The sequence below is a fragment of the Sparus aurata genome, chromosome 4, assembly GCF_900880675.1.
Source record: "Sparus aurata chromosome 4, fSpaAur1.1, whole genome shotgun sequence".
Lineage (NCBI taxonomy): Eukaryota > Metazoa > Chordata > Actinopteri > Spariformes > Sparidae > Sparus > Sparus aurata.
In genome coordinates this window covers 12,061,856-12,070,135 of record NC_044190.1, presented here as the reverse complement: position 1 = coordinate 12,070,135, position 8,280 = coordinate 12,061,856, and the positions used below count along the sequence as shown (strand labels likewise).

The 8,280-nt window shown below is 48.9% G+C and overlaps 1 long non-coding RNA gene across 1 annotated transcript; it reads left to right on the top strand.

Moving 5' to 3' along the window:
- The first annotated feature begins 2,179 nt into the window (after positions 1-2,179).
- Positions 2,180-2,636, top strand: LOC115580762 (uncharacterized). The gene is made up of 2 exons (XR_003983925.1): positions 2,180-2,393; positions 2,474-2,636. It is a non-coding gene; the product is annotated as an uncharacterized LOC115580762 (long non-coding RNA).
- Positions 2,637-8,280: the final 5,644 nt, after the last annotated feature.

Below are 8,280 nucleotides of genomic sequence, written 5' to 3'. Positions count from 1 at the left end.
CTGAACACATTCAGCATGTTCGCCAGGTCCTCCAGCGGCTGCTGGAGGACCGTCTGTTCATCAAGGCAGAGAAGTGTGAGTTCCACGCCTCCACCGTCATGTTTCTTGGCCACATCATCGCCCAGGGTCAGGTGAGGATGGACCCTGAGAAGGTGAGAGCAGTCTTGGATTGGCCCGAGCCCGAGAGTAGGAAGCAGCTCCAGAGGTTTTTGGGTTTTGCTAACTTCTGTAGATGCTTCATCAGAAATTACAGCCGTGTTGCTGCTCCCTTAACCGCACTTACCTCCCCAGCTAGGCCGTTTCTTTGGACTCCTGAGGCTGAAGGAGCATTTTCTGAGTTGAAGAAGAGGTTCACCTCCGCTCCTATCCTCACCCAGCCTAACACCTCTCGGCAGTTTGTGGTGAGGTGGATGCCTCGGACGTGGGTGTCAGAACTGTCCTTTCCCAGCGGTTTCCAGAGGATAATAAGCTTCACCCATGTGCCTTTCTGTCCCACCGTTTATCTTCCACAGAGAGGAATTAGGACGTTGGGAACCGCGAACTGCTGGCGGTAAAACTGGCTCTCAAGGAATGGCAACACTGGCTTGAGGGCGCGGAGCAGCCGTTCGTGGTTTGGACCGACCTTAAGAACCTAGAGTACATCAGTTCTGCTAAACGCCTCAGCCCTTGTCAAGCCAGGTGGGCCCTGTTCTTTGGTCGCTTCAATTTTGCTCTCACCTACAGGCCTGGTTCTAGGAATATAGAAATATCAAGCCTGACGCACTGTCTCGACTATTCGAGAGGGTGGAGACAACTATGGAGCCAGACACCATCATTCCCAAGACCTGCATTATCGGGCCAGCTACCTGGGAGATTGAGAGGGAAGTGAGAGCGGCTCTGCAGCATCAGTCAGATCCAGGTAACGGCCCCCGGGGCCGTCTATTTGTACCCCTCTCTGTCCGACCATCTGTGTTACAGTGGGGGCACTTCTCCAGACTCTCGTGCCATCCGGGAGCGGCCCACTCACTAGCATTCCTGCGCAGGCGGTTCTGGTGGCCAGACATGAGGACAGTCTCCAGGCTTCCACCGTCTAAAGGTATGACAGTTGTGCTCACTGCGGTGGACCGCTTCAGCAAGTTTGCCCGTTATCTGCCTCTGCCTAAACTACCCACAGCCAAGGAAACTGCTGAGCTCCTGGTTTCAGTGATCTTTATGATTCACGGCCTGCCGCTGGACATAGTCTCTGACAGAGGCCCACAATTCACCTCAGCTGTTTGGAAATCATTCTGCCGTGCCATCTGAGCCACCACAAGCCTGACCTCTAGGTTCCATCCTCAAGCTAATGGTCAAGCAGAGAGGGCTAATCAGAAGCTGGAGACCACCCTATGCTGCCTGGCATCCTCCAATCCCACATCCTGGTGTTCTCAGCTCCCATGGGTGGAGTACGCCCACAATACTCGCCCACATCTGCCACAGGTCTGTCACCCTTTCAATGTGTTTATGGTTTTCAACCCCCGCTGTTCCCCACTCAGGAGAGAGAGTTGGCAGTCCCCTCAGTCCAGGCATACATCCGGAGATGCCACCGCACCTGGCACAGAGCCCATGCTGCCCTGCTGAGGACCTCAGCCGAGTATCAACACCACACCAACCGTCGCCGCACCCCTGCACCCACCTATTCGGTTGGAAACAAGGTATGGCTCTCCACAAGACATCTTCCTCTGAAAGCTGTCTCTAAGAAACTATCACCTAAGTATATTGGTCCCTTTGTGGTTGAGAGAGTGATCATCCCCGTGACCGTCCGTCTCCAGCTGCCCCACTCTCTGAGGGTCCACCCAAGCTTTGACGTCTCCCTGCTTAAGCCTGTCCTCATCAGCCCACTGCTCCCTCCTCCCCCAGCCCCTCCACCCGCCCGGCTCATTGATGGCCAGCCGGCATTTACCGTGCGCCAGATTTTGGATTCCCGCCACTGGGGCCGCGGCCTGCAGTAGCTCATCGACTGGGAGGGTTATGGGCCTGAGGAGAAGAGCTGGGTCCCCAGGCGGCGGATTTTGGACGCCACCCTCATCCGGTCCTTCCACCGCGCTCATCCAGAGAGACCTGGAGGATCGCCTGGGAGCGCCCATCGGGGGAGGGGGTACTGTCACGACCTGCAGGTCGTGATCCAGGCCTCCTGCATAGTGTGTGTATGTTTGTAGTTTTTGCCTTCTTTTGCCCCCTTTTGGTGTGCTTGGTGTGTTTTGGTTTGGTGTCTGTCCCTGTGTTGTGCTCTATCCGTCTCTTCCTCTGGAAGCCACTGGTGGCCGTGGTCGCTAGAGCTCCGGTCAGCACACCTGCAGCTCATCTACCTGCAGTCAGCACACCCTTATAATCCAGGCCAACCTTCCAGACCCCGCTGGATCGTTGAATCAGTCATTGTGAGAAAAAGCCAGCCGCACCTGAACTAATTCTCGTGTTTAGAAACTTCTGCTAAACCCTGTTCTCTGTCTCACCTCAGACCACCAGTACTGAGCCTGGACCCAGTCAACCTGCCAGCACTGCAGACCTCGAGCCCTGGAGCCTGAGCACCACTTCCACTCCCTGACGCCTCAGAACACCTGCCACACCAACCACAACCTGTTTTGTGTTCTATCAATAAATTCAAGCGTGTTAAAACATCACTCTTGTCTGTGTTTGAGTCCCTGGTCCCAGATCCTGACATATAGTCCACCACACAACAGCCAAGAGTCAAAACACATCTCCAACAAATTAAGTATGCTAATTTGGCAACAAGACCGAAGCAAGGACGAGCATGAAACAGGCAACAAGCAAAACCAATAAAAAAGTCAGCAAAGTTCCCCAAAACTATAAAAACAATATTAAAACTCACCAGGTTGAGATTTTCAAATAAATACAATCCGATGGTTTTTGTGATTGGATGCAAAGATGTTGATGATGCGCTGAACATCCAAAGTCTTTGTCCTTTGTTTGTTGATGGACAACAGCGCCAAGTTGCTGTTTCGGGTATCACTGCTGCTGTTCCGTAGATAGTTCTCAAACAGAGGCATGAGAAACTGTGTTCGCACGAAGCAGAGGTCACGGGCATGGTCAGTGAAATACAGATGAGTTTGGATAAATCCACAAAAGCATCCCAGTAAGGTCACATTAAAGCGAAAAATCCCACAGTGTCATTCACTACATGTCCCTGTGCTTTCTTTCTTTCCAGCATCCATATCTCACCTTTATCTTATTAGTGTGTGGATGAATGTGTTGTTTCTGTACACAATATATGATTATGTGTACATGTGAATGTGTGTGTGAATTTAATATAGCCTAATCAATTATCTTTAACATCCATATCTCTCTCACTGGGCGCTCACACCAAAGGCGATAAAATCGCCTGTGGTCGCTCTGGTCGCTCACATCGCGTCGCTGCAGTCGCCTGTGTGGCAGCGACTGCAGCGACAGTAGCGACCGAAGGGGCGGGTCTTTCAAGCAGCAGGCATAGGCCTATATAATAATCCATCTATCACATCGGTTCCCTCTTTCACCATGGATCGCACTTTGGGCAGCCTTCTTTGTGTTGCATCGGCATATTTGCGATGGAAACGCAGGGCCCGTTGCCGTCGGTCCATCTGGGTCCATAAAGTACTGAGAACCCGGCATCTCCACGGAGAATTTCACAGGCTGATTCAGGAGCTCCGCTTTGATGACGCTTGGTTCCAGTGTTATTTCCGGCTGGATAAAAGCCAGTTCGATGATCTCCTCACCAAGGTTGGTCCACGGATCAACAAGATAGACACGAACTATCGCCGAGCTATTGGTCCCGGTGAGCGCCTGGCTATCTGTCTGCGGTGAGAAACCACACACACACGCACACACAGAGAGAGAGAGGACTGCCTGACTATACAAATTATTCCTGAAAGTGGTTTTATTGACTTTATTCCCTAATTTTGTCTGAACAATAATAAATGGCATGTAAATTGTATTAAAAATGATAAAGCTAAATTTTAGAAAAAAAAAAAAAAAAAGTAGCTTATGTTCCTCTGTTTCTTTTTAGTTTTAGGTTAATGAAGTTTAACCTAAATGTCTGTTCACCTTTATCTTATTAGTGTGTGGATGAATGTGTTGTTTCTGTACACAATATATGATTATGTGTGTATGTGAATGTGTGTGTGAATTTAATATAGCCTAATCATTTATCTTTAACATCCATATCTCTCTCATTTAACAGATACCTTGCAACTGGGGATTCTTTTCGCACCATAGCGTACAGCTATCGTGTGGGGCATTCCACAGTGTGCAGCATTGTAGCAGAAGTGGCCAGGGCAATATGGGATTGCCTGGTGGATGAATACATGCCTATCCCAACAACAGAAGATTGGAGAGCCATTTCTGCCGACTTCTACCAGCGCTGGAACTTTCCGAACTGTTTGGGATCCATAGATGGAAAGCATGTCGTCATCCAGGCTCCAAACAACTCCAGCTCACTGTTCCACAACTACAAGGGAACATTCTCTATTGTCCTCTTGGCAGTTGTGGATGCAAAATACTGCTTCCGTGTGGTAGATGTTGGTAGCTATGTAGGACCAGTGATGGAGGGACCCTGGCAAACTCCACCTTTGGTCAGACACTCGTGGATCACACTCTCCAGCTCCCTGAAGATGCCCTGCTTCCAGGAGCGGAGCATTTGGGACCACAGCCCCACGTGTTTGTGGCAGATGAAGCCTTCCCCCTCCGCCGGGACCTCATGAGGCCTTTTCCAGGAGCCAACCTCCCTCCAACAAACAGGGTCTTCAATTACAGGCTGTACAGAGCAAGGATGATTGTTGAAAACACCTTTGGAATCCTGTCCAGTCAGTGGCGCATGTACCGTCGGGTCATTGGTGTGAGCCCTGAAAATGTGGATGCATGTGTGAAGGCGACCTGTATCCTGCACAACTACATCAGGAGGAACACCAGGACCAGGAGGGAACCAGTACCAGTGTCAGAGGGGGAGGTCTCAGTGCTGCAGGATCTGACAAGAGTGGGAAGCAACAATGCTGCAAAGGAGGCCATCCGTGTGAGGGAGATCTATGCTTCCTACTTCTCAGCCGAGGGTGCAGTGCCATGGCAACCTAGGTTATAGTTGAGGAAACACAACAACAAAAAAAGGTTCTTTTAAGAACCAACTACATTAAACTAAAGAGCATGTTCTCCTCCTCCTCCTGTTGGTGATAATTTTTCTTCAGTGTCTCGTTCAGAAATAATAGTTATAATAATTGATCACAGAGTTACATTCCAAGCATCATTGTGATTGCAAATATTGACCTTTTGTTGATTCTAGTAACTACAATTTACAATGCAGTCATATTTTCAACCTTCTCTGCTTCAGGTGGTATGAGTACAACATTATTACCACACTTTTAGGTGCATATGAATGTATAAAATTGTCTAATTCAATCATTCACTCTCTTCCACTACTTGGATACTGTAGTGACTGAAGTCTTTACAGAAAAAAAATCATTTTTTGGAAGAGGAAGTATTTATTAAACATTTTTAAAGTAGAATGGAACAGGCTTTATAAAATGAAATAACGGTTTTAACAATAACAACAACACACAAAAAAGAAGAAAAGATTATGAACTGTAAAACATTGACAAACAACTTGGAACAATTTGGAACAATTTGGAACAAAAATCTTAACAAAAATTATGATTGTTCTTTTTCAGCGAATTCCTGGCAGGTGGCATCAAAAATTATTTTGTGTATCTGAAATTTAACATCAGCCCTCCTTCTGGCTGACAGGGCCTTCAGGTCAGGGAGAAGGCCTTCAAAGAACTGCCTGTCTGGGTCAGGGGGTGCTGTCTGGGTCACAGCCTTCTCCACAGCACCCATCAGCTGCCTCTCAAAGGGAGAGAGGGACTCCTCATGTGGCCTCTTCTGTCCCCTAGGCCTAGACCTCTCCCTGGAGGTAGATGGTGATGGTGATGGTGTGGGTGTGGGTGTGGATGTGAATGTGGGTGTGAGTATGGATGTGGACGGAGCTGTGAATGTGTGTGATGGGGCCTCAGACTCTTGGGGCACGGGCTCAAAGAAGAGGGTAAATATATCCTCTCCCTCTCCCTCTACCTCACTGCTGGCCTGGCTGGTGGTGGCGGCATCCTCTCCTATATTGCCTGCATCTCCCTGCCCCTGACTTGCCGGGAAGTTACTGGTGGTTGCCCTGTCTTCCATGAATGGATTTAAAAATGCCATTATTTGGCTGTAATGCCACGGTCGACTTGTGGACGCCTCGGCCCCGCTCCTGCACCTCTCCTTCTCTTTCTTTCTCTCCCTTCTGTGAGTGTCCCTCACATTCTTCCACCTCTTCCTACAATCATCAACTGTAAACATACACAACATCACTATCTCTCCCTCTTCATATAGACACAGCATGTTATTGTCTGCATTTATTTATATGTAGCCTTCCTACAGTAACCTACAACTCACCAGACAGTCCAACAACGTCTGAAACCTTCCTCCAAGCCTCATTTTTTCTCCTGTTATCTCTGTATACAAACAGACTGGCATCATATAATTCCGGGAAACCGGAGACCGCAATAATGAGCTTTTCATCCATTGTTATCCTCTGATTTTCCGCCCTTTTCCACCTTTTTCCGCCGTCGGATTCCAGATCAGCTCCAATTGGCTGTCGCCGCGGTCGCGCCGCTGCTCATTTGCATAAAGTTGAGCGTCTGTCAACTCTCGTCGCTCGCATCGCGTCGCGTCGCTGAAATCGCGTCGCTCACGCCGCCGGTCGCTCCGGTCGCTCCTCGTCGCCAGTGTACATTGAAAATGAATGGCAGTTGGTCGCCTCGGTCGCTCAAGTCGCTTTTGGTGTGAGCGCCCGGTTAGCCTTGAAGGGTACATTTTCCTGATGGGGCGCCGCGGTCCATCCCCGGGTTGTTGGCTAATGTCAGTGTTAGCATTAGCATCATGGCCAGTGTCCGTGCCCGCAGTTGTTGGCTGTGGCTGGCCATGCCAGTCCCTTTCCTCGTCCTCATCCTCTTCCTCCTGCTCCCGCTGCTGCTCCATCTCCTCTTCTTCTAGCTTATCTTCCTCCGGCCGAGCCTGGCACATGGAAGAGGCGGGACCGGAGTGGTCATCTTCGCCTGCAGGTGTCGGTGTATCCATAGTTTTATTCAACATGCCCGCCACCACCTTCTGTTGCTCCATCCGACGGCGTTTAAAAACAAATTTGTTTTGATACATTTTGAACTAAATAACGTGACTGTAGGCCGCTAACTACAGCCAGGTAGCTTCTAACAAAGTCAGCATCAACTAAATGTCTCTGTGACGAGCATACACTAAAAGCGCGCTCACATTAGTGACGTACGGACTGACAGGTTCCCCACTGATCTCAGGACAGTGACGGTCTATGTTGATTAATAATAATGGGGATGCTGGAGGCCAACACTTAATTAACCCAGATCAGTGACAGTTGTCATCGCAGCTGCCTGAATGCCTTTGCGACGTGGAGGCGCTGTTGGACTCCGCACTTCTCTTGGTTGTTTTATGGTAGGGCTAACAGTAGGGCAAACACAATTCTTGATGGGGCTATAGCCCAACCAAGCCCTACCCCGGTGCCGCCTATGTCAGCAAGAACTGGGGATGAGATTTGTAACAACAGCATCATTCCATATGTTGCGGGAAGATCTGAGAAAGGATCTTGAATAAACATCAAATCCCGGTTCACTTTAAATGTATCAACACACTGAGGCAAAAACTTTATGTCTGATTTGTCATTTGGGGAGAAAAAACAACCTCTCCATAAATGAATGGCACAAACGCCTCTCATGTTAACTACTCAGGTCGGACTTTTGAGGACAATAATGTAAACATATTGGCCAGAAAAGACAGATGGTTTGAAGGAGGAGTAAAGGAATCACTCATGTCTAACTTGTACGACCAAATTTTAACAGGGGGGTGGCACAACATTACTCATCTCCCACCTACAATTCAGTACTTAGTTTAACAAAGACAGTTTGATAACCATTCACACCTGGGCTCGCCTAGCCCTAGAAACCCACATGAAGACCAGCTGGGTCAACGTCCCACGAGTGGCCCTATGACTATGAAACTCAGAGCTCACACATGTCCTTAAAGACACTGTAAGGACACTCTCCCACATAGTTTTAAAAGCCTGCAACTCCCCTCCAGTCAGTGAGAACTGAAGAGGTCCCTAGAATTAGAGGTAAAACATCTTCAAGAAACTGAGACCAGCTGCCTACAATACAGCTCTTAGAATGAGGTTCATAAAGGAATGTTGCATTGGACTATTTGACTATGCTCAGATGACAGTTT